The 27,395-nt window shown below is 41.0% G+C and overlaps 1 long non-coding RNA gene across 7 annotated transcripts in view; it reads left to right on the top strand.

Annotated features, from left to right (window-relative positions):
- The window catches only part of LOC138759500 (uncharacterized), a 245,767-nt gene that overhangs the window by 88,210 nt on the left and 130,162 nt on the right, over positions 1 to 27,395 (top strand). Inside the window, exon 1 of one of the 7 annotated variants that reach the window (XR_011354880.1) lies at positions 5,751 to 5,788. The exons of 3 other annotated variants lie outside the window; for them this stretch is intronic. This is a non-coding gene — a long non-coding RNA (uncharacterized lncRNA). Of the gene's footprint in view, positions 1 to 5,750; positions 5,789 to 14,947; positions 15,012 to 27,395 lie in introns of those variants that run through there. 3 more of the 7 variants (XR_011354885.1, XR_011354881.1, XR_011354879.1) reach the window with 3 other exon arrangements.

Below are 27,395 nucleotides of genomic sequence, written 5' to 3'. Positions count from 1 at the left end.
AGAAATCCTTTCCTATTTCCATATAAATTGAGTGATCTCTTTTTTGCTTCTAGATACTCCCACTAGGGGAAATACACTATTTGCATCCACCCTTCCAGTTTTCCTTTTAATTTTTCATTTCAGTAAGATCACCTGAACTCTAACCCTTTCATTCAGCACTCAATAGAGTCACCCTCCTTTGCACTGCTTCCAATGCAACAGCATCACTGAATATCGAGACAAGAACTGTGCAGTATTCCACGTGTAGTTTCATGGGCATCTTCTCAGGTTCCACTAAAACTTGCCCAACATTTCATCCTCCTGTGACCCTTGCAATAAAGGCATCATTCCATCAGCCTTTCTCATGGCTTAACTTGCACGGTGACCCTGTGCATATTCGGGACCTCTTGGCTGACATCATTGAATGTTAATTGAATTCATGATGCTTTGATTGGATGGATGTTTCAGCCAGTTGGGCTTTTGACATTGCACCAGGATTTGTACCCACTTTGCTGTAAAGTGCCTTGAGATTGTGAAAGGTGCGGTTGGGCTGCAAGCATTTTCTCCCTATTCATTGCAAAAGACAAATATTGGGGGCTTGCTTGCTTTTGAATTGCCATTATGTAATATCCAACTTTTATTGAATCCTTGCAATTCCTAAAAACTGCACCACTCTCTTAACTTGGTGCTTTGCTTAAATAAGACTAATGCATATTGTTCCAAATGATAAAAGACAATGAGAGTTATTCTCCAGACCATGTAAAGGGATCTATCCTGTTAAATCATGGTGTAGTTATATTTGTATGCATGTGTGTATATAAAAAGACTTAAATTGTTTCAATTTAGAAAACTTTTCTGCATTTTTCATACATTTATGTGGCAAGAGTTGTTTTAAGTGTCTCGTTGAGTATACATGTGGTGACAATGTGGCGGGGCCTGTTCCATGAAATCTTTTATTGCATAACTTTGTGTCTTGGGAAGCCCATTTGTTGCCAGTCAAAGGATAACATGATGGATCCTGCTTGTTCATTTCCTGGCTGACTGCATAGGATTTTGCCTTGTTATCAATCACTGGTTCTTGTTCACTAATTATACGGCTGTAATTAAGTAGAAGTGGATGTGTGGGACGCCAATGAAATCTGTCTAGAGCAGCTTGCAGAGAATCCCTCTTTCTCACTCAAAGGTTTCTCTTTGTCAGCCTCCCAAGTTCAATGCAGATAGACTGGTTTATATCTGTTTCTCCTGAAGATGTATTGTTGTGGTTCCTTTGGCCTTCTAACTGCTTCATTACACTTCTTTGAAGGTTGCTTTGGGAACGTTTACCAATGGTCTGTTTGAGGTTCCTGATGAAGTCTGCCGTCAAAGAGCAGAGAGACTATTTTAATAATGTTCTGGATGGCCTCTAAATGAGACCAAATTTCCTTGGGCTGGTCTTGAGAAGGCTTGTCTGAAGTGTGTAGAATCCCATTTGTCAGCATACTGTGCGGGTGATTGAAAATTTACTTCCACCCAATCTAACCCCAATCTTTTATGATAGAATGCAGAGGAGAAATTTGTTTTCAGTGATGGTTCTAAACACTGATGAAAGTATACACTGCTAGTTATACATGCCAAGGGACATTCTGACCCATTGACCTCATTGGGTCTAGAGGATCAAAAGGGAATGCAGCCAGCACCTGATATTCTGGCCCATGTTTAGTGCAAGTGACTGCAAGATTCCTCTCCCCCCCCCCCCCAACCCCCCCCCAACCCCCCCCACCCCCCCCAGCTTGATTTATCTACTGCATCTGGTGTGGTCTCCTCTACTCTGGAGAGACTGGGTGCAAACCGGGAGATCACTTTGTTGAGCAATAGCGTGGATCTCCCAGAGGCCACCCATTTCAATTCCCCATCCCATTCCCTTGCTGACATATCTGTCCATGGTCTCACGTGCTGACAGACTGAGTCCACCTGCAAATTGGAGGAAGATCACCTCATCTTCTCTCTGGGCACTCTCCAACTGAATGGCATTCACATCAACTTCTCCAATTTCCTTTTAACCCCCCCCATTTCCCAATCTCCTCCTTCAGCCCAGTAGTCTGTGACTTCTGGTTGTCATTGCATGGTCCAACTGGTAACTCTTAATCTTGTGAGCACTCCTGGCCCAGCATGTACCCACCCCAGAATTGCAGCCTGTCTGTGGCAGATCTTGGGAATGACATTAAATTGAGATGTTCTGATCCATGGAGCTTCTTATTGCAAGGCTGGACCCATCAATGAGAAAACAAATTGCTCGGTATCTGTTTCATGATTTTAGTCGGATTGACTAAATGTCTCATCTGAAACTTACCTAAGAATGAATTCGCTCTTTGGATTGTCCCATTGTTCTGTGCCAATGCACACGTGTGTCCGAGTTATCCATTGAAGCATTGTAGATTTTTTTTGTGTGAAGCTTTATAGAAAATGAAGTGTCCTGACTAATTCCAGCCAAATTAGTGGCAAATAAATACCTGATGTTCCACCAGGTGAATTAATGTTTTTAAATTCTAAGTGATGTTGGGGCGAGTCAGTTGATGAAGAAGACTTTCTAGATGTTCATCTGCTCCATATTTAGAAGTATTTGATTAGTTTTATCTTAAGTAAATCTTTTTTCCTCCCTCAGTTCAAGATATTGGTTTTTATCAATGGACTAATGTAGGCATACAATCTTTTTTTATTGATCATAATCTTGCTCTTTCAAGCAACTATCTGTTAAATTTAATATAACCAGACATAATTCTTTTTGCTATTTACAAGTTTTGAATTTTTTTGAACTCTTAATCTTCAGGACTTGGAGTTTAATGTCATGGGGAAAATATATTATTTTCAACTGGATCATAAATGGCTGTTGTCTGCCCTGTATTAACTTTTTTTGCTATCTAGGGATAATACCCTGGATAGAATTTAAAAAAAAACTATGGGAACAAGATTTCCAACATATGTTTTCTGAGACTACATGGGATTCTATTTTGAGACCTATTCATTCATCTTCTCTCGATGTTGGAAACTTACTATTGTACTGCCCACTGTTCCAAAACCCAATTCTACCCCAACTTATCTTCTGAATGTAATCAATGTAAAACTGAAGATGGTTCATTGTATCATATGTTTTGGTGAAGTCTTTCTTTTCTCAATTATTGGGAAGGCAGATTTCGTACACTATCTTTAGTTCTTCATGTTAATTTGGCCCCAGTTTGGAAAATGTGGGCCAATTATCCAATATTGAATTCACCACAATCCCAAGGTGTAGCCTTTGCTCCCCTGATTGCCCAAAGGCCCATACGAATGAAATGGAAAGATGCCCTCCCTCCCACTCACGCTAAATGGCTGTCTGATCTGGCAGCTTGTTCATCTTTAGAAAAAAAAATTAGATGCTCCACTGCTGCAATCAATGAAAATTTTATTTCTTTATGGGGTTCTTTTGTGAATTATTTCCCAAATTTGTAAGCTTAACTAATTTTTGATTCTTGACCTCATTGTTTATTTTTCTTTTCATTATCAGATAGTGGACTAAGTATTTTGACAACAGCCTCTGTAGGTAGGGGGTCAAATTTGTAAAATAGCAAGCTTTTTTCCTTTTTGCATATGTATTTTAAAATGTAACTTGGGTTTTGCCGTTTTACTGATATTTGTATCATATAAATTTGATTATTATTCTGTTCATGTTTATTTATCTATGCGACATTTACTAAATTAAATTAATAAAAATATTGAAAAAAGTATTTGATTAGTTTGGGCAGGGAGCGGGGCTGAGTGGGAGGATGGTTCGGCTCATGATTAGAATGGCGGAGTAGACTTGATGGGCCAATGGGGCCACCTTCTGCTCCTGTATCTTGTGACTGGAAGGGAGTTGTTTGAAACTGTTAACTGGTGTGAGGGGATCACTGGCAAATTGAGTACTTATTGGCCATCCCTCATTGTCTTTGACAGAGTGCTGGTGAGTCGCCTTCCTTGAACTATTCGCCTGCTGAACTAGTTCATACACTGTCAATTGGTTGAGAATTGCGGGAGAATGAACCACTGACAAAAGGTTGAATGCTGATCTGTGCCCAAGCCAAGATGATGGGTGACGTGTAAACCCATTCAGAGGTGGGAGATCTCTTCCCTTGGTAAATGAAGGAAATGGACCAGAACAGCCTTAAGGCTTTTTTTTCCTTACACCCCTACCTTTTGAGATGGTTGTGGGCGACATTGTCAGAGATTTGGAAAGTGCATTGGTCCTCCTTGTAGGTCATCTGCACTCCACCATGGGACTTGTGGATGCTTTACATGGATGGAGAGAAAAATCAGGAGTGGTCACTTTTATTCTGAATTTTTGTTTTACAAAGTACATTTGGAGCTGCACCGATGTCACTGTGCCATTAATTTTTCTTTGCCATTTCAAATGGACTGATCATTTCCCATCATTTTCATGATTTCTGTTTTAATTTCCTACTATGCTCATAGTTCATTTTTGTGAAACGAAAGGAAAGCATTTGGGAAGGTGTTGAAAGAGCAGCAATTCAAGGAATTTGTGTTCAATTTTGTTTTTTAAAACCCCAATCATAGGCCTTGAGATATTGGGGATATCGAACTATTAGGATACGTCCCAAAAAGCTGAGCTTGCTGTCACTTCAAACCAAGAGGACCCCAGCATCTCATTTTGTCTGCTGCCTCACGATGCTTCAGACAGACCGATGAACATTTTATTCCCCTTGTTCTGTTCTGTATCCAATCCCAGAGGAAGAATGACAAGACTCTGAATCAACCCCGACTTTTTGAAATCAAAATTAGTTTTGTGATTTTAGAAAAATGAGACATTGACCCTATACTTGCTCCCAGCAAATTTCTGCTTTGTAAAATAAATTTGATTTGACAAAATAATACATTTTTAGTGAAAATGGAAACGCTGAATGAGGCATACTGTAATGTCTGTAAGGGACATGCACGATCCTTCCTTAGCGTGCCATTTGACCTCCACAGAGTTTAAAGAGAAGCCTAATAGCCTGAAAACTCCAAAGATGATCTGATCTCAGAAGCTAAACAGGCGCAGGCCTGGTCAGTACTTGGAGGGGAGACCTAGGAATACCAGGTTCTGGAAGTTCCTGTGAGGGATGCTGGACAGAGTGGTGACTCTCTACCTTACGGTGCACAAAAGTTAAAGATTTTCATGTATGTTACATTCTAAATGTAGTAGTTCATGAACATAATGTAACTTTAAATGTTGTCTGCAAGAGAAATAAACTGCAGGCTAGTTGGTTGGCATATTTTTGCTTGGCAGTATTCTTTTGACACAATGCACTAAGCCTAGAGGGTGAAATAACCCCTCAAGTATTTTGAGTGCTCATTGTTTGGTGTTTTATATTCTGAGTTATTATTTAAGACGTGTACTGTTTTTGTCTGGATCTCTATTGATAGCACAGGGTGGTCTCTTGAACTACATTTGCAAGGAAATTTCTTGGAATTGTTGCAACATGTCCCTTTGATCAGTCTTTCATTTGGAGAGAGCTCGTATTGCAATTCAAAGCATTTTACAATATTAACCCAACTGTTAAAACCTGTGGTGTACAAAATGATGTCACAGCACTTGGAAGCTTTGTTTAAATGTGAGGTCCTTTTGATCGTGCTCTTCCATGTGTACCACTCTCATTGGGTCATCGTTGACCAAAATTGTTGACCCTAGAGAGTTTACCGTGAGCGTTCATTTTAATCCTATCTGAGCAAACCTCTTGAAATGCAAAAGAAATTGATAAATCAATCACTCATTTGATCAGAGGACCAGAAAGGGGGTCGACCTGGAATTGCCTCCGAGGTAAGTAAATTGATCATCACTGCAACACAAGGGGCTTCAGCGAACTTGAATGTGATTTATTGGGAGAGGAAGATTATGTGGTTTTGGTGGAAATAATAATGAAGGACAGGATGGGATTCTTTTCTCTCTTACTGAAGTAGTAGCCTGGCTGCAAGAGCAAAGCAGTGGAAGGATACGTATATGCTCTGTGCAAACAAGAACTGCCATGAAAACTGAATCTGACGCCCTCGTATTCAAGAAACAATATTTATTTATTGTATAGATTAAATACTTGTCCTATATATTCATTCTTGTCTGTATGTGTGTTTTGCACTGAAACCAGAGAATGGTGTTTCATCGGATTGTACTTGTACAATCAAATGACAATAAACGTGACTTGAAAAAGCAACCTCAGGAAGGTTCAGTCACTTGCGTACTAAACTGGATTCAACATTGGCTTTATGGGATAAGCCAGAGCGGTAGTGGCGGATTGCCTCTCTGATTAAGGGCCTGTGCCTCAAGAATCAGCGCTGGGTCTGTTGTTTGTCATCGACTTCAATGATTTAGATGGTAATGTAAATTGGATCAGCAAGTTTACAAAGATTAGAGGTGTAGTGGACAACGAGGAAGGCTTTCAAGGCTTGTGATACAGCTTTGGTGGAAATGATAGTGAAAAAATCTGGATTAGTTGCAAAAATGGGCTGCAAGTTGGCTGATGGAATTTATTGAAAACAAGTCTGAGATGTTGCAATTTAGAAGGACAAAGCAAGGTAGGATATGGTAAATGGAAAGGCACCGAGGAGTGCAGAAGAGCAGGAACTGGGAATACAGATACAGTACATAATTCCCTGAAAGTGGGATCACCGGTAGATAGGGTTGTAAAGAGAACTTTTGGCCTTCATAAATCAAAGTACTGAGTATAGGGGTTGGGATGTTATGGTAAAGTTGTACAAGACATTGGTGGGGTGAAATTTGAACAGATTTCAATAAAATTGAAAGAGTGCAGAGAAGATTTATTAGGATCTTGAGGAACGGAGTTCCAGGGAAAGGTTAAACAGGTTAGGGCTTCATTCCCTGGAGCATAGAAGAATGAGGGGAAATTTGATCAAGGTATACAAAATTATGATGGGTATAGATGGAGCCCCTGCAATAGGCTATTTCCACTGAGGTTAGATGAGATACAAGCCAGAAGATGTGGTTTAGATTCAGATTTATTGTCAGACTACATACATGACGTGCAACCCCAAGAGTCTTGTCCTCTGGGCGAGCAGAATTATCACTTATTGGCAGTGCAAAAATAAACGGACTCAACATACATATGTAAAAAAAAAAAAAAAATAAATATAAGTAAACTCTGCAATACAGAGAGAAGCAAATCAATAAAGTGCAAAAGTAAGAGACCTTAAAGGAGTCCCTGATTGAGATTTTTTGTTGGTGTCTGATGGTGGAGGAGTAGCAGCTGTTCCTGAACCTGGTGGACCCTACACTTCTTTCCTGATGATAGCAGTGATGTCCTGGGATATGTCCATTACCTTTGGTAGGGGTTTTTGGTCAGGGGTATTGATGTCCCCATACCACACTGTGATACAGTCGGTCAGCACACTTTCCACCACATATCTGTAGAAATTTGCCAGGGTTCCCCACAAATTCCTGAGGAACCTTTTTCTCCATGACATTTGTGTGTTGGGTCCAGGAAAAATCCTCTAAGATAGTGACTCCCAAGTACTTAAATTTGCTCACCCTCTCCGCCACTAATTCCCCCATGATCACTGGATCATATTCCTTTGATATTCCTTTCTGGAAGTCAACAATCACCTGATTGCTTAGGGTGAAGGGGGGAGATGTTGAGGGGGAACATTAAGGGGTACTTCTTCACATAGAGTGTATTGGGAGTATGGCATGAACTTCCAGCTGAAGTGGTGAACGTGGGCTCAGCTTTAACATTTGAGAAAAATTGTGAAGTGGTGAACGTGGGCTCAACTTTAACATTTGAGAAAAATTGTACAGATATGCAATAAGTGCAGATCAGTGGAAGTAGGCAGAATATTAGATTGGCACAGATTGAAGGGTCTGTTTTCTGTGCAGTAGTATTCTATAGTTCAACAGATGAGGAAGAAAAAGAGATTGTTGGATAATGAAAACAACATTGATGAAGCATTGTGTGAGCTAACTTTGAAACACTTTGAAGTGCAGGTACTCCTTGATTTCCACATTTTTTTTATTGTGCCATTTTATAAAACTTTTAGGGCATCTGTCCTCTATTTCCAAATGTTTTTTTTGGCTATGAAGTTTTACAGCATGGAAATACTATTCAGCCCAACTTATCAATGCAAACCAAGTTGTCTACATAAGCTAGTCCTGTTTGCCTAAAGCCCCTTTCACACTTGTCAGTGATCCCAGGAATCAAACGGCAATTGGCCTTTAAAGTGGCAAGTGTGAAAGTAAAATCTGCCGAACGCTGGCATCAAATGACACCGTCATTTGATGGCCTCAACCCCTAGTACAATCTCTGACGCCGGCGTTGAGATCAGGCAAGTGTGAAAAGGGCAATCACTTCTCTCTTTTGCGTGCCATGTCATGCAGGCACTTCCGATTAAAGGTAGAACAGACCAAACACCAGGAATAGACCATTGCAAGTGTGAAAGCACTCAGTGTCCTGGTTAGGAGTGTTCTAGTGTGAAAGGCCAAACCCCCATCCCTATCCCAGGACACTGAATGGCCGATTTAGTGGGATGCAAGGGGCTATAGAGTGGCCTATATCTTAATTTTTCATAACCACACTATTATTAGTGTACCTCTATTGTCCATGAAACCACAATCCATTTCACCCAGCTATTTTGATATACAAAATTTTGCTCAAGGTTTTCCTGGAAGGAAAATAGAGACACGTCTGTGTTGTGATTTACTGAAATGAATATCCTATAGTGCCCACTGGACACAAGAAAGGGGGAAATGGGATAGTAATCTAAATTTAACATTGATTGGAACTGTTGTACAAGTTTTCCCCATTATACATGGATGCTTGTATGATTCTGTCACTATAAGTTGCCACCTACCATCCCTTCCTTGAACCAAAAATTATTTAGCCCAGGCTGATTTTAGACTTTTAATTTGGTCCCCATCAGTGATAATGGTATGACCTAATTAGTAAAATGCTGGTTTAATGTTGATCAGATGCAATTAGATTATTCAGTCCTATCCAATGGAATATGTAATCCTGATTCTTGGTCAATACACAAAATGCTGGAGGAACGCGGCCGGTTATGCAGTGTGCAGTCCACGTTTTTGGCCTGGGTCTGTCTTCAGGGACGTAAAGGGCTCAGGCCCAAAATGTCAACTGTCTATTGCTTTCCGTGGATATTGCATGGGCTTGCAGCACTTTGGTACATTGCTCTAGTTTTCCAGCACCTAGACGCTTCTTGGTGAAATGGTGCATGGAACCAGGTGTCATCTTCACCAGCTTCCTCACAAAGGGCATTCTGATCAAGTTCTTCGATCTGCCAAGTTTTATTGATGATATTTAGCATTTATTGCTTCAGATTGTAACGCATAGCACTTGGAAGAATTTTGAAGACCATCCGATTATTGGCTTCCAGAGTTTTATTTTCTAAATGTGGATTTTGTGAAATGGGTGCGAATTGAACAGGAGAAAGCAGCCACTGCACTGTCTGTCGATGTAGTGGTTTAGCAACTGTTGTGGGCTTGAATTCCAAATTGCATTCCTATTGACTTACATGGGAAAAATACAAAACAGGTGTGTTTTTTGAGAAGAAGCAGCTCAGTGGTTATATAAAATATGAACTCGTAGCGACCTGTAGGTGAGGATTAACTACAGCTGTGTGTGGCTCCACACAGATGTAGTGAACTGCCTGAAATCTTATAACTGCTGAAAGATGTTCAGTACTTTTAATTTGCTCAATCACACTTTGCACCCAACAGGAATTAAAAAAGTTTACTTATACTTTAAGGCAGCCTGTGAGAAGGTACTCTCTCTTGTTTGATGTATGTTGCATGTGATGAGCTGGCCGATTTGAGATTCTTCGCTCCAATGGATTTGGCTTCATCCCTGGCTTTTGTCTTCAAAGGTTCTCGTTGCTGGAAACCACTGACTGTGATTTATTGCCATTTCAATGCCCACTTTATGCCCCTCGGCACTTTCCACAGTGCAGTTGTCAGTCAGCAGATTATCTTGAGTGGCAATCCCATCTAATTAGCTTGTGATGTTCTGGACTGTGTCCACTACCTTTTGCTGGGCTTTCTGCTCAGAGGTATTGGTGCCCTCTACCAGGCTGTGGTGCAGACGGTCACCGCACTTTCCAAGGCTTTTGATGTCATACCAAGCCTTCATAAACTCCAGAGGAAGAAGACATGTCAATGTGCTTCAGCATGATATTAGTACATTAGTTCCAGGATAGGTGCTCCAAAATGGTAACCCCCAGGAATTTAAAGTTGCTCATCTCTGATTTTCCACCTTTTCCCCCCACCCCCCCCACCAAATGATTATCAGATCATTCTTCCCTGTTCCCTGTTCATGCTGTAAACTCTATGAAATGCCCTTTTGGAGAATGCAACATCATTTCAGAAGAATTGATTTATTCTGAGCAACAAGATGGGAACACGACGATCCAAGTGGGATCATCTGAAAACCTCCATGAATTTAAATTTGCTCAACCTGTCCACCTCTGATTTCCCCCCCCCCCCCCCCCCCCCGATCACTGGCTCGTATATCTCCTGGTTTTTCCTTCCTAAAGTCTACAATCAGCTCTTTGATTTTGGCACCATTGAGTGAGAAGTTGTTGTGAGTGCTCCAATCTACCTCCTGTGTGTTGGCTATTTGTCCTTTTTATACAACCCACTACCGTGGTCCAGCAAATCGTAAATGGTGCTGCTGTTGCACTGAACCCCACAGTGCATAGTGAGTAGAGCAGTGGGTGAAGCATGCAGCCCTGTGGTGGATGTTGTAGCTATAATCCCTCAAGGTTGAGGATGATGGTCTTCATTCCGTTGATCTCATAAGTGGCTTACGAGTCCAATCTTGGCTTTGAAAGATCATCTGCGTTCAGGACAGGTCATTCCAGATGGCAGATTGGGCATTAGTCGTTGATGCCTCTCTTCTAGTTCTGCACATCTGTTGGCTTCAAAAGAAGTTGTTCCTTCTTGGATAATGGTTTTCCAGAGTTTCCTGCCCTTGTCATTGGTTTCCAAATTATTGATGTCGATGTTACATTTCTTCATGTTGGATTTTAAGATGTCTTTGAATCTGTTGTCCACCTCTTTTACTTTTGTTGCCTTTAAGGTGGGAGTATAAGATTTGTTTTGGTAGATGTTCGTCTTCCTTCTGAACGACATGACCACTCCATCTTGGTTGGTTCTTAAAGCCCACGGAGTGAAGATGCCTTTGCAAGTATTTGTTTAATGTGTACTTGATGTTGGACTCCAAGAAGCACATGACACCTCACAAATCAACCAACTAATTCCAATGGTGTGAAAACCATGACGATTGGAGCTGATGAATTTGTTGCAGCCTTTGTCCCCCTTCACAGCTGTTGAGTTCGAAGTAACTTTGTCTGCCTGTTCCACTATTGAGGTCTTGGTTGGATTGTTCTTTGTCAGGGACCTCACCCTCAACTTTACTGTCATGGGTGACCCTACTAGGAGCATAGCTCCAGACAGCATCACTCATGGGATCTCAGGACCACACAAGATTCTCCATCATAATAAGGTGACAATCCATTTGATACTTCGGTGCTATTGCAGATTGTGGAGGAGTGTTTGTCTTTCATGGTGTCCTCGGCCTTTACCACAACAGCAACGATGGAGGCTTGCGGGTGAGCTGCAATGTTTTCTCAGTTTACTCTCAGCCATTATTTCTTGAGTGGAAGAAAGTTTGGGGGAGATGTCAAAGGTAAGTTATTTTTTGCATGGAGAGTGGTGGGTTCCTGGAATGCATTGCCAGAAGTCTGGTACAATAAAGACATTAAAAAAAAAACCCTCTTAGATAGGCACATGGATGTAAGAAAAACAGAGTTATGGGTGTGAGGAAGGGAAGGATTGGATTGTTGTGGAGTAGGCACCACAGCAAGGCTGAAGGGTCTGTGCTGTGGTGTTTTATGTATTGATGTATCATTTTGTATTTGATCAACTGACTGGATTGTTAGTAGGAATCTTTGTGTATCACTCATGGGTTTACTTTGTTTATCACAGCTATGTACTGTGAGAATGTCCCTGAAGACTGGCCAAAAAATGCTTTCTCCTCCACTCCTTTCATGTTCAAATGGATTTTGCTTATAGTTCTATTGTGTATAATTAACCCTGACCTTTCTGTGGGTTAAGTGTGTTATTTCCAAAGCCAGTAATATGAACTAGAAGCTGACAAAGCTGAGTAATGTTGCAAAAGCAATGTATTTGGAAATGTACAAAAGTAATTTTTTTTCTTGAAATGCAATTGTTCCTTGAAAAATATTTTGTAATAAGTCGTTCCTGTTGCAAACATTGAGGAACTCTGAGTGGTTAATCTGAGCTCAGTCACAAGTGCAAAAGAATCACAGGAGCTGGGTGGCGTTGGTAAGTTGACAGGAGTGTGTTCAATTGAGCCAAAGAGTTGGGCCAATAATTTCTTTCTTCTCTGACTGCAAGTTTCATTTGGTGTTTTTTTAAAAAAAAGTTTAAGATTACAGTTACTGGGTGTGGCATACAATATAAAGCAGCCCACAGAGCAATGCAGTTTGTCATTATTTTGGCCCAATCCCATCATTGCATTATTTCCCTTTTAGCAGGATGACATCTGGACAGGTCGAGTTATTGCAGTTGCGGACATTTTCTTTCGACTGGGCTAATCTGCGTCTTTGAGCTGGAATTGAATAGATGTCGAAGTAGCACAGAATGTAATAATGTAACAGGTAGTATTTTGCTGAAAGCTAGTGGGAGGGAGAGATTATGTCTGATGATAACATGAATATTTTAAAAGAAAATAGTGGTTTAGGAATGTAAGAGAAGAATTAAATTGTTCTGGGCAAGGTGGACATTGGTTGAAATGACTGTGGGCTGAAGGGCCTGTGCTGTAATATAACACATAAGGATGTTCTTTATTGACCACAGTTCAGACCACAGACCCTCAAAAATGTTCAAACTCCAAATGCTGGGTCTCCGTACCCAACTGTGCAATTGGATCCTGGATTTCTTCACCTCCAGACTGTGATGAGTGAGGTTGGTGACAACATCTCCTCCACAATCTCTATCAGTTCCGGAGCACCACAAGGCTACATTCTTAGCCTCCTGCTCTACATCTATGACTATGTGGCTTGGAACTACAATACCACCGTTTACAAATTTGCTGACGATACCACAGTAATAGGTTTTATTTTGGGGGGAAAGAAAGGCGATGAGTCAGCATACAGGAGGGAGATGGAAAACTTGGCTGAATGGCGCACCACCAACAACAGCCTCGCACTCCATGTCATCAAATCCAAGGAGCTGATTATTGATTCCAGGAAGGGAAAACCAGAGGTATAAGATCCAGTGATCGCTAAGGGATCAGAGGCGGAGAGGGAGAATTTTAAATTTAATTTTTTAAATTTAAATTTAGACATACAGCATGATAAAAGGACATTTTGGTCCACGAACCCGTGGTGCCCAATTATGCCCAATTAACCTATAATTCCCTAGTATGTTTTGAACAGTGGGAGGAAATTGCAGCCACTGGGAAAAACCCATGCAGACATGAGGAGAATGCACCAACTCCTTTCAGACAGCATGGAATTCTAACACTGGTCCCAATCACTGGCGCTGTAACAGCATCGCGTGAACCGCTACACCAACTGTGCCGGCCAAAGTTCTCGGGAGTCACTATCTTGGAGGATCTTTTCTGGCCCCAACACACTAATGGCACTGTGAAGAGAACATGTCAGCGCCTCTACTTCCTCAAGGTTTTTCAGAGGTTTGGTATGACAGCAGAAACCCTGGCAAACTTCTGAAGATGTGCGGTGGAAAGTGTACTGACTGGCTGCATCACTGTCTGAGATGGAGACACTTCTACCTCTGAGTGGAAAGCCCTGTAGAAGGTAATGGACACAGCCCAGTATATCACAGGCAAAACCATCTCCACCAACGGGAATGTCTACAGGGATCGCTGCTGTGGGAGAGCAGCAGCAATCATCAAGGATCCACACCACCCAGCACATGCTCTGTTCTCACTGCTACCATCAAGAAAGAGGTATAGGTGCTTCAAGACTTACAGGTTTAGGAACAGCTGCTGCCCCATGATCATCAGTCTCCTCAACAACAAACTTAATCAGGGACACATTTGAGGACTCTTACTTTTGTACTTTCTTGATTTTTTTCTCTCTGTTCCATTTCTTTATTTGTTTACTCGTGTACGTATCTTTTTGCACTATCAATAAGTGGGAATTCTGTCTCGCCTGCTGGAAAAATAATCTCTGGCTTGTATGTGATGTCATGTATGCACTCTAACAATAAATCTGAACCTTCGATTTAAATGTTCTGCTTTCTGTTCTGATCACCAGTCAACATCAACACAGAACTAAAGAGACTTAAGGTGAATTTAAGTGCCCTTCAGTTGTGTTTCTTTAATGCATAGGAAATAAGAATAATAAGGGAGTTTAACAATACCACTTTTCATGTTGCCTAATTCTTGCCAAACTTTTCCCTCCGATGTAGTTGAAGTTTGGGGTACATTTCGTTCAACTGAAGCTTTGGAAAACAATTGTGCTTTCTTTCTTCTCCTTCCATGGGTCTGCACTCAAAAGCATCATTGATGGTATTAAAATGCAGTTGAGGAAGTTCCCCTTTTTTCTCCTTTAACATGGGCCTGGAGAATTTAATCTTCTGGGTATGAGGCAAAGTACATCTGGAAATGACTAACCTGCAGGCTGCTCTCACTATATCGTGCTTGTTTATAGGGACTCGAAAGATTAATTAGATTGTTTTTCTGCAATGTGCAGCAATTATAAAATCATTCCTGAAGTGCAAATAAAAAGTTAGAATGACCTATTCTTAACCCCTTCCCGAGCACATTTTGTTTGTTGAGCAGTTCTCCACAGAACTGTGTTTCGACTTGTTCCATCTGATGCCTTTTCAGTTGTTTTATTGCCAGTAAGATTTTTAAGTGAGGGTAAGGTGTTTCCCACAGAGTGGGAGGGGAATCTTAAACAATGACTCAAAGAACAGGGTGGATGTAGAAAAGTGGCTGCCAAGACTTGTGGATGGAGTAGTGCTTGGCTTAAAGGTAAGGGAAATGGGGGACAAAATAGATGAACATAATTTACACTCTTTGCAGCATGTTAACATTGAAGACAGAGTGAAATATAAGGCCACTGTTTTAAATGCCAGCGTTACATCATCTGAAGGCTTGGCTTTCAGTGTCAGCTTTAATTTAACTTGAGTGTTCATGTGTATCATCTTCTTCACATCTTTATTGATCAGAATCATCGATCCTTCCTCTGGTTGGATACGGTGGTGAATGTTGATAGGACTATCTGCTCTGATATGAGTGTTATTGGTGTGACCCCTTTTCCTAAATGTAAATGACCAGAAGGGTGTGCTAGTGATTTGTTTGATTCCGATATATTGCCAATTTAGCATTGTCATGTGACCTTGGGAGTTGATGTCTATTGGAACAATACAGCGCAGGAACAGGCCTTTTAGCTCCCTTGTCTGTGCTGAATATGATATCCAAATCAAATTAAAACTCTGCTGCTTATGCCTGATGGATATCCCTCCATCCCCTTCATCTGAAAGCCTCCTAAATGCTATTTATTGTATCTGCTTCCCATCGTTCTGACACTTCTGTGATTTTTCTTGAAGAAAAAAAGCCCCGAATAGCTCCCTTGAAATTCCTCCCCCTCACTTAAATGCCTGTCCTCTAATGTTGTGAATCATATCCTGGGGAAAAGATTCTGACTGTCCATCCTATTAATGTCTCACGATCTTGTACAACACTATCAGGTCTCTCCTCAGCCTCCTACGTTCCAGAGAAAATAACCCAAGCTTTGTCTAATTAATTCATTTGAAATCATGTGTTCAAGCTGGAATTGACCCTGATCACGAGTGGCAAGGTTCACCCAAAGTAATACCTGAGACATGCAACATGAGGAAGTGATTGGGGCAGATGAATAAAAGCTCAGCTGAAGAGATGGGCTGCAAGCACGGTCTTAATGGCAGTAGAGAGTGAGACACAAAGAAAAATCATTCAGTGTAAACCCAAAATTCCAGGAGTGGAGGAGTGTCAATGAAGTGGGTCATGCCATTTCAATTTCCTGCCCCATTCCCTTTCCGACATGTCTGTTCATGGTCTTGTGCACTGCTGGACTGAGACCACTCGCAAATTGGAGGACCAACATCTGGTCTTCCATTGGATCGCATTAACATTGACTTCTCTGGTTACTGTTAAACAACACCCCCCCCCCCCCCACCATCTCCTTTCCCCGTTGCCTTTCCCCTGCTCAGTTTTTCTCTCTTCTCTTTTCCCTCCGTTTCCTTTCACAGAGCCAAAATCAATTCTCACCTTTCCTCTCCACATTTCCAATTAACCCCTTTTGGTCGGGACTCCTCTCTTTCTCATTCTTCTCCCTTTTTCTGTCTTTTTTTTAAGATGCCTGCCTACTCTTTGCTTCTTCCTTGAAGAAGGGTTCAGGCCTGAAACATCAGCAGTATATCTTTACCTCTTATGGATGCTGCGAGACTGGCTGAATTTCTCCAGCAGTTATGATGTGTTTTTCCATGCTGAATTGAAGCATTCCCTGTTGCACTGTCTCTGTGGCCACACTTAATGGACCAGATGAGGCTGGAGATTTGGCCATGGTGTCACCCTACCAGCAGCAATGCCTCAGGCAATGGATCTTGCAGTCCCATCTCAAGGACCACATGCTGCTGTGAAAGGCCTTTGAAATATCTTTTTACCTTGCTTAAAAACCACCAGTCAACAAACCAGAAATACAAACAAAGTCTAAGACAAATGGAGCTACCATCTTCAGTTTTTTTTAAATTGAAGGTCAGCAAATCAAATGAATATTGTGGCCCAACCAACATAAGGCTGGTGTAAAATAGAGGGAAAGAGGGATATAAATTAACTTTAGCCCACTGTGATGAATCGATCATCAGAGCAGGGGAGTGGCTGTTGATCAGCACTTGATCTCTGGTTACCATTTAAATTTGTGTAAAAGTTGGTACCATGTAAAAGTTGACCCCCTAATTTTGGCCTAAAAAAAACCGAAATTTTCCATAAATCTTGTGTTTAGAAAGTCGACCCTAACCTCTCACCTTGGCCTTGGCCACCTGCAGGGGTGTTTGTCGGTCAATTGGGTGGCACGGGATCGTGGGCCAAAAAGGCTTGTTACCTTGTCGTAGGTCTAAATTTAAAGGTAGCAAAGCTCTTAAATTTAAGTACCCAATCTTTGTGCACTAATTTGTTAAGAGCTGGTCCAGCCCATTGACTGGCTCTTTTGACACCTGACATGTTTATTGCATTCTGCCATCTCCCGTATCCAGGTTATATGGCAATTCATTCTGGATCCCTCTCCAGAGCTAGACTTCAACATTGCACACAGATGCTTACTGATCACATCAGCAAGGGGATGAGGCACCATTAGGTTTGGTTTTCTGGTGGAGTTGCTGTGTACAGTTTGGCAATCTTGGATAATTTGTACAAAAAAAATGCTTGTCAGTGTGCCATTCTCTTTAATTTAAACAAAAAGAGACCTTTTCATATCTTAGATCCAGTACAGCAATCATCCACTATATTCTGGCAATGCGAGTTTGCCTCTTGCCCTCAGGACATGTAATTGCTCCAAATGTAAATCCCCACTCAAATCTCCAATATGATCTGGTGCCTGCTGCCCAAATTTTAAAGACTTCATCAAACTATTAAGTTCAACAGATTTCAGATTTATTATCGGTGTACATACGCAACATCACATACAACCCTAAGATTCTTTTTCCTGTGGACGAGGCAGAATTACCACTTATTGGCAGTGTTAAAACAAAAACTGACTCAATGTACACATCTAAACAAATAAAGAAAACAAACTGTGAGATACAGAGATTAAAAAAAAATCAAGAGGGCAAAAGTAAGAGTCCTTAAATGAGTCCGATGGTGGAGGGGTAGTGGCTGGTGCAAGTATCGAGGTACCTATACCTTTTAATGATGGAGGCAGTGATAACAGAGAACGTGCTGGGCAGTGTGGATCCTCGATGATTGGTGATGCTCTCCAACGGCAGCGTTCCCTGTTGATGTTCTCTATGGTGGGGAGCATTTTAACTGTGATGTCGACTACCTTTTGGAGGGCTTTATGCTTGGGTGCATTGGTGTCCCCAGGCCAGACCGTGATGCAGCCGGTCAGCACACTTTCTACCACACCCTGCAGAAATTTGCCAGGGTTTCTGATGTCATGCCAAACCTTCACAAACTCTCGAGGAAGTTGAGGCCCTGATGTACTTTCTTCATGATGCCATTTGTGTGTTGGGTCCAGGAGAGATGCTGAGTGATGATGACTCCCAAGACATTAAATTTGCTCACCTTCTCCACCTTTGATTTTCCCCAATGATCACTGGATTGTCCACCTCCTGTTTTCCCTTTCTGAAGTCAACAATCAGCTCCTTGATTTTGGTGATATTGAGTGCAAGAATGCACCCAAACGAAACTATTGAGTTATTGTTGATCTAGTTAACTCTTTAAAAACAAAAGCTTAGTCTTGGATGCCAACCTTTGGCAAATCTGGTGAATTACCACTGATGTCATTTTTCTTATTGGCTGTGCATCAAGAGTACAATGCAGAAGCAACTAAAATATTGTTGTTATCAGTTCCTCTACTGTACACAACAAATCAGGGATAACAGACCTGTTGCCAGATCCCTGGAGTGAGTGTGAACCTGGTTTGAACAGATCCTCTTTGTTTTAGTTGAACAATCCAATCGCATATCCCTCAATTACCACAGTCTTCAAACAGCATGTTGAGTCTTGGCAACAGTGCAAAAGGGCAATCCATCAGTAGGTGAGTTAGCACAGGCTGATATCATCGCCATGACTCTTGATAGAACTTGTAGGCTGGCTCAACTTTGGAGTTATATCAACTGATCGCCAAAGGCAAAACAGAAAACCACCAATTTCAATAACAAATCCTTGCATTGATTGTCTGTCATATTGTTGAATTAACATGTTGCTCTTCTCTATACTTGCCTTCAAGACTATGAAACAGGATGCTTTTATGACAATTATTTTCTTCCTCTTCCTTTTGTATCCTCACCCACATCTGAGGTCTCATTGCATTGAGACTCCTCAGCAGATAAATTTGAGTTTGGATAATGAAAGCTCAAGTCCATTTCCCAGCTGAGGGGTCAATGCTACCAGTTGATGGTATAACTGTAGGTGAAAAGTCATCAACTTGAAGAAAGCCGAAGAGTGGCGCAGCTGGCAGAGACGCTGCCTCTCAGTGCCCGAGATGCAGGTTCAATCCTGACCTCCGGTGCTATCGGCCTGGAGTTTGCATGGCCTCTTGGTGACGAGGTTGACTCCTCCCCTTGGAGGTGAGGAGGAGAGTTCCTAAGAATGGAGGCAGAATAAAATGGGCAGAGTGCACATGAATGGCAGATGGGCAGGTTGGTCTCTGAGGGCTGAAGGGCCTGTTTCTGGGCTGTCCGTCGGACTGCGATTGGATGAAGTTGCAAGTCTACCAATGGTTCACTAACTCCTAATTATCAAATGAAAGCTGATGAACCTCAGCATGGAAATGGACTCTCATTCCCATTCGAAATTCCATTTAAAATATAAGTTGGCACGGTTAGTGTAGTGGATAGTGTAATGCTATTACAGTGCCAGTGATCCAGGTTTGAATCTGGTGCTGTCTGACAAGAGTTTGTTCGTTTTCCCTGTGTCTGCGTGGGTTTCCACTGGGCTCTGGTTTCTTCCCACCCTTCAAAGTTGTAGGTTAATTGTAATTTTCTTTGACGTTTAAATGTCACAAAAAATCTTTGCTATTGATTCCTTTGGATGGTATTTTTATCTAAATTTGAAAAATATAAAATGACCAACTTATAAGTTCCCATCTGGTTGTCTTTTCCTTAATCTCATTGTGTGTTGTTTAAAACCTGCCCTTTCACTTTGCACATAACCACTTCGAAAACGTGCAGATGTCACGTGAATGCATTCACAGAATTTATCTTCTGAAATATGGGGAGTGGTGGTGAAAATTTATTTTAAACTTTTTTTTTCTTGGTAATGCAGCTATTATTGACTTTATACCAAGCAGCAAAAAAAAAATTGAATTGCTTTTCAATAATGCTACGATCCACTGCTACAAATGATGCTCATTGGGGTGAATTATAACCATGAGAAGTACTTTCACATGCAGTGGATTTTTCTTACTGAACTGAATAGACGGTGCCTCAAGAAAGCAATTACTGCTTTAATTGTCATGTTGCAGGGAAAGTGAGAAAATGCTGGATATACTCTACGAGATCTGGCAGCTCTAGTATCTACGGAGAGACAGAGTTAGCACATGGAGCCAATGGACTCCCATTATAAACAGGGCAATGGTCGTAAAATTAAAAAAAAACTGCACATGTTGCAATACTAATAAATACTGTAAATGCTCAGGAAGTCAGGCTGTATCTGTGGGAATTGAAACAGAACTAATCTTAAAGGTTCTTTTCTCAGTGTTGCAGCTACACTAGGACCGCCAAAAGATCCATCTGCATTGATTGAAACTTAACATTGTTTTGCACCAACTGCAACTGTGCGCATTCATCGATCTAAAAACAATGCAGGAGGCACTCAGCTGGTCTCGCAGCGTCCAGAGCAGGTGAAGACATTTCAGGCCCACTTCGAAGAACAGGAAGGCACCAGAATAAAGAAATGGGAGGGGGAGGAGTATGGACCAACGAAAGGTGTTAATTGGATATGATAAGTGGAGAGGCAAAAATTGTTTTGTTTCTGTGAAATTTGTCTACATTTATTAATCTTTCCTTTTATATTTATCATCTCTCATTATGGTAATCAGATTTGTCCTGCTGTTATTGGTGTTTTTTTTATTTACTCATTCTGTGACTTCAGCAACTAAGAATTTCGGTGGATCTTTTTGTGATGTACCTAGGGTACATTTTAAAAACAAATTCTCATCCTTTATCATTTATCGTGTCATTTCCAGTAATCTCATGGCAGTCTCCACTGTGGGCTCTTTTTGATGGCTTGGTGGTGGGTTGGCACCGTGCGCCAACATGTTGAATGATGGGAATGGAGAGTGGCCAACCTGGGATCCTTGTTCTTGGGTCTGCCTCTGGTGTTTTTCCATTTGAGGTAGAGGAGGGGTGAGGAACTCATCCACATCTGATAATTCAGAACAGAGCGTTGAGTAGCTACTGCCAGCTGGTATGCATGTCTCCTATCCTTCAGCCAAAGGTAAAACGTAGAATGTTTGTCTGACAATTTCATTCGGAACAATCAGGTCTACATTTGTGTATTTTGTAAGCCTTTTTTCAGAAAGACTGTGCTAATTAGAGTGACTAGTGCATTTAATTTAGAATGCCATTGACAGAGGTTAAACATGTTGCAGATTTCAGTTCCAAATTCCTGATCTCAGTGATTAGGGAAAGTTGTTTCTTTGGGGTGCTTTTTATGCTCAAAACCCGTGTAATCGCCTACTCAAGTGTTTTTTTTTTTAAAAAACAGGGAATTTACCTTTTATGCTGACAACTGAAAATGTGGATCGCGCGATGCTTTTTTGCAGGGTGATTCATGCACTGGCTTCTGAAAGCTGAAGGAGGTGAGGGTGAGGTAGTGCCACCTGTCACTGTGACGTGAAAAGTACGCGCCGGGAAGGGAAAGCGACCAGCATTCAAAATGGTGACTGAAGAGCGGGTACGAGCGCTCGTGAAGATCTGTTCAAGCAGTCTTTGGATTCCGGCAGATCTTTGGCGCAACATAATTGCCTTTTATTACTTATTATTGATCTATTTTCTATATTTATTATCTCTCTTTAATTGAATAACATACATTGTTGCAGTTGATTTTTTTGTTATTTTGGTAGTTCTTTCCGCAAAGTACTTATTCATCTGCACAAGAAAGAATTCCGGTGCATGTGAACATTGTACCACGTGCATGACAATAAACTCATCATTACTATTATCATAAAGTCCGGACACTTTGGGGTCAACCAAACCTTCAAAATGGATGGGGGTTTTAGGTTAATTAAGATATATGGGCAGCACTGTATGTCTAAATTTTAAAAAAGAAAATTTACGCAGTTATTCGCACATGACTAAATTAAAAATAAAACGTATTGATTTTGAATCACCCTTTGCTCTCTGAATACCATTTCTTTCATTTTTTTTTGAACAAATTGTAATTGCAAATTTAATATTGAAGTGATATTGGAAATGGACCTTGGTGACGGGTTGTTCACCTTCAGGAAGTTCGTTTACAAAGTGCACTACCCGCAGTGAGAACAAAACACTACCTCTATTTAAGAATGACTTAGAATGAATTTGCATGTACCTACAGCATGTATTTGACTGAAAATTGTTCAGTGGTAAAGTAAATTCAATTAAAGGAATGTTTTTCTTAAAGGAAGGTGTTTTGGTTTCCACGTCTTTTTATTTCCTCTCTTCTGACCTAAATCGGCCAATAATAGCACGAGCTCAATTTTAAATCAATGGATCATTGCATTTTAGTTAACTGATGATACCAAGAACAATGCTGAACATGGATTAGATTTTGTCCAAAAACAACAGCACATCTTAGTTGAAGTGCACGCCTCTAAGTCAAGGTGATGAAGAGGAAGGTGTAAAACACAAGGCTCCATTATTTCCAGAAACCACATAATCTCCTGGTATGACAAAAATTGCATGTCCTCCTTTTGATGGTGAGTGGAGGTTTGCTTAGCTCTTCCTCCATGAGATCGGGAACATTTTGCAGTACATTTTGTGTAAATAAAGTACATTCTCCAAGTGATGGTATGCATGTATAATGGTCCTGTAATTGTGGAGGAATTTTGTAGTCACATCAATTTTTTAAAATACCTGTTGCTGTTTTGCCTGTGTTCACATTCACCTTGTTTTCATTTGGATTTACAGCAAATAGCAGATCCATTCTCTTTTTTTAAAAACACTACTTTCCTTGTGAGTGAAGCTCTTTAAAACAGAGTAGCTCTCAACGTATCAGTGCAAATTTTTAGAGACACTGCTCATTAATTGCCAAATCATCTGTCTGCAACACACACTGTTAGTTTTTAATTTTAATCTGGGGAAGTAGGAGGATGGGCTATTTAATTGGTAATTAATGCTTAAAATTGCCAATTTTTTTGACTCTCTCAAGGAAATATACTGCCCTATTCCAAAGTGAAGTTGGGATGAAGAGTTCTAAAATGTTGAAACTTGCAGTGTGTGTTTTTTTTCCCCTGCACTGTCAGGATTGTCAAATTGAGCAATTTTTATGGCTTTACATTTGCTTATAACTGAGAGTTAGGATTAGGAAATGGAAACAGCCCATCCTCTTTCTCACCAGAGCAAATACTTGTGTGAAAATTACTGAATCAGATTGAAATTTCTCCACAATTTGGAAAGCTTTTGTTGTGAGACTGTTCCAGCTATTTTAGCCCAGAACACAGCACTGTAAAGAATTTGTCTGGGGTATAAGAGATGGAGAGGACAAAAATGATCAAGGGACAGGGGAGATTTTGTGAGAAGTTAAAAGGCACAGTCACGATTAGGAAATAACTTGAAATAAAATGGAGTCAGCAATGTACGCGTGTGAATGCAGCTTGTGGAATTAAATTGTCATCAAGGTGCGTTGTCTTCTGATGGAGGTATGGATGGTTCCTACTTTCCCTTCCTATCTCCCAATTTTTCGGACCAGCTCCTGCTGCAAGACTGAAGTCATTGAGCTGGTGTTGTCGAGTGTCTGTATCCCGTGGAATGACTGGGTCAAATTCTTCTCTGTGAATGAAATCAGTGATAATTAACGAGACAATTTTTTTTGAGTATAATTGATGACAGGTTATGAAGAAATTACTTCCATTGGTAAAACAAATTCACCATGATTTTTCATGAATACAGATTTGGGTGGCATGGTTAGCACAGCGACCCAGGTTTGAATCCGGAGCTGTCTGTAAGAAGTTTGTGTACTTTCCCCATTTCTGCTAGGTTTCCTTTGGGTGCTTCAGTTTCCTCCCACCCTCCAAAACATGCGGGCATTGTAGGTTAATTGGGATATTTGGCCGCTACTGGCTTGTGGGCCTGAAGAGCCTGTTACCGTGTTGTATGTGTAATTTAAAAAAAAAAATAAAATTTAAGTTAAGTTAATAATAATTAATTTTGGTCTGTGATCCAAATGTTAGCACAGCTCCTGGTGTAGCTTGCCTGTTCCTTCAGTTCTTCTTGTTGTAAGTTGGTGTTTTTCTTTCATCTGCTTCATATGTTGGCTGTGGTGTGTCCATAAATAGAGCTGACACTTCCTTTGTTAATAGTTGAGTGCTCGAAGTTTCAGAATTGTTTAATTAATTCCTTTACACTCATGATTTAGGATCGTGTAAATGCTTACTTTATATTTTTCGCATACCAGGATGAGGGGCTCAAGCCCAAAGTGTTGGTGATGTATCTTTATCTTTGCTATATAAAGTACACTGTTTGACCTGCTGAGTTTCTCCAGCATTTTTTTTACTGCTTTCTTTCGAGCTCTTCTACAATTTCAAGTTGATGTGCAGTAAAATGCTCTTAAATTGCAGGAGTCCTTCTTGCTTCGGAGAGAGAAATGCTTTTGTGGCTGAGTGTCAGATCAATCAAAGTACTTCTGTTTACATACTATATATGCCCAGTGCAGTGGGCACTGTCACTAATGTATTGTCAACATGCCAAAAGGGATTATTTTGAAACCTTGATTCTGACTCGAGGGTATTTAAACAAGGAAATTGCAGCAGTAATGATTTTGAGTTTGTGTATGGTGATATGTCATGGGAAGATTTTATTTTGTCTGAAGCACTAACTGTTTCTTGAGTGCAGTTAAAGGAGCACGCCGAACTGAGACATGCAAACTGATTGCCGCTGAGAGTTGAGATGATTTTTGCTGTTAGTGGCAGTCCAAAGACAAAGTAGAAATGCAAGTGTTGCCCAGTTTGTAAGCACTGATACCAACAAGATTCTTTGACATTAGATTCAAGATTTTGTCATGTAATAAAACAGAAAATGTGATATTGCACAATTTCCTTTCATCTACCGTAAGGCAGACAAAGATTAGAGGACTCTGCGACCTTGCAAAGTGCTGTGCAGGTCAGTTACCTTGTATATTTTGGGGATGTGTGGCCTTTTTCCCCATCACCACCACTTGTTGAGGCCTTGTGATTTTAGTGTGTTTGTTGAAAATAGTCCATTAGATATCCAGCAGTTTGGATTGTGCTGGAGGTGGCCTGTCCCCTGTGCTCAACCCTGGCCATATCACCTCCACTACTGCCAGCACAGCCTTATGCCCACATTGCTCCTGATGATCTTGAGAGGGTGCGGCTGTTCTTTGGGACAGCGTATCGCAGGGGTCTGCATGTCGCAAGGACTCAACATTGTGTCCTGGGAGCCTTTGATGACTGGTGACTGTTGTTTCAGAGATGAAGTGAATGTGGCCTTTTGGTTCAGTGGCAAATTCAGGGACAGCACGAGATGTCGTATTCATGAATATTAAAGGTAGAACATGCTTCATCTTTGGGGAGGAAATCAAGAATTAATGCTTTGGTTCCAGCAAAGGGTCTTCCCACAAATGCTGCCTGATTTTCTGAAACTTTTCAGCATTTTTCATTTTTTTTAATTTTAGATTTGCAGTGTCTTCAGGTTTTTGGATTGTCATACATACAAACATATGATCACCAGTGTGTTTCTGACATCCACCTTGCACACAGCATCTTTCAGCTGTGTCTGTCAGAGATGAGAGCCAGCATGACCAGGCAGAGAAACCGCTTCATGGGCAGTGAGAACTGCTTGCACTAACCATATTTGCATAGATGAAATACTTGTCCTACATATGTATTGTTTGTCTGCACGTGTGTTATGTCTGGTTGTGCATCTGCACGTTTTGCACCGAGGACCAGAGAACGCCGTTTCGTCGGCTTGTACTTGTACAATCACGTGACGTGAGTGTGCATGCACTCCAGCCTGCTGGTCCCTTGTCAACTACTGCTGGTGTAATGTTGAAGCAGTGTGGGCAGATCTCTCGAGAAATCAACTCTCGATCGTTCTGTTGGGCCTTCACTCGCATTTTAGAAGGGAGAGTGACCTAACAGAAATGTCATTGCCCAGCAAATGAATTGTATGTGTTTTTCCTTGGGATGTGGCAGGATGCAGGATTTTACAATCTCATTAGCACTGAGAAAGTGCTTGTCTTTAGTTCTGGTCGTGTCGCATGCAGGTTCATCCACTCTTCATTCCGATGCTTGAGATGCCCAATGAAAATCAGAACCATGTGCTGCAGGATAAGGTCAAAGCCATGGTGCTGTAGAATTCTCATTGGCTGCCGTGGGGTTTCAGTGCATCTGTCAAGTGGAAAAATTGGTGTCTTGGGTTCTAAGAACATACCGACATTCTTTAAATGATAACTGACTTCCAGCATTTGCCCACACCTGTGGTCTATGCAACCCTTTTCGATGTTGATTGAGCCCTCACAGTTATGCCTACAATTCTCTCCGATTTTATAAAGTAAAATGTACTTACTGTTTTTGTTGTCAATATTGTAATGCAGATCCAATGTGTGTTAATATCCTTGTCATATTTTAATGCTTTTATTTCCCCCCTATTAAAATCCGCATGTTTGGATTTGCTCATCACGTGCATTTTGATGTGTTGAAGATGTGCAGGCCGCATTTCCATTTGACTGAAATGTTTGTAATCACAGGTTCTGGAGCTCTTGCATGGAGACAACTTGTGTGGCTTGCTCAAATAAAACTTGTGACAGGACCGTTGCTCTGTAATTGGGTTCAGGAAAATGTCGACAATTATTGCAATCAGGAAGCCATTGATTTGAGGATGGAGGGTATGCAGATGCTGACAAGAATAGGCTGGCCCGGCAGATGTGTTTTGAGTTGTGTTGCAGTTGATTGAATTCATGGATTCCTATCTGCCAGAGTGATGCCATGACCTGCAAAGACTTCCCCACCTCTTGGAATCAGCTCAAAACTCATTGAGAATGAAAGAGGCACTTTCAAGATTCAAGATTCTTTTATTTGGAGTATTGCGTGCAGTACCAGGGGTGTAGGGAAATTGGGCAGCATGGACTCTTGGGCCGAAAGGACCTGTTATTGTGCTCTATGTCTGAACCAGTGGTTCTCGACCTTTTTCTTTCCACTTCCATCCCACTTGAAGTAATCCCTGTCCCAGAGGTGCTCTGAGATTAGTAAGGGATGGCTTAAGGTGGTATGTGAGTGGAAAGAAAACGGTTGAGAACCACTGGTTTGAACTTTAGTCTCTGCTCTTTTCATTTTTTTTTAATTTACTACAATGTTGACTGGACTTCAGGAACTGAATTACAGGGAAAAGTTAAACAGGTCAGGACTTTATTCCCCGGAGCGTAGAAGAATGGGGGGAGATTTTTTAAAAATATTTTAAGTTTTCCATACATGTATTCATTCCAAAATACAAAATTATA

This window comes from Narcine bancroftii, chromosome 3 (assembly GCF_036971445.1).
Source record: "Narcine bancroftii isolate sNarBan1 chromosome 3, sNarBan1.hap1, whole genome shotgun sequence".
Classification (NCBI taxonomy): domain Eukaryota; kingdom Metazoa; phylum Chordata; class Chondrichthyes; order Torpediniformes; family Narcinidae; genus Narcine; species Narcine bancroftii.
Note: the sequence above shows the minus strand (reverse complement) of the source record. Positions and strands in the feature narration are given on the sequence as shown.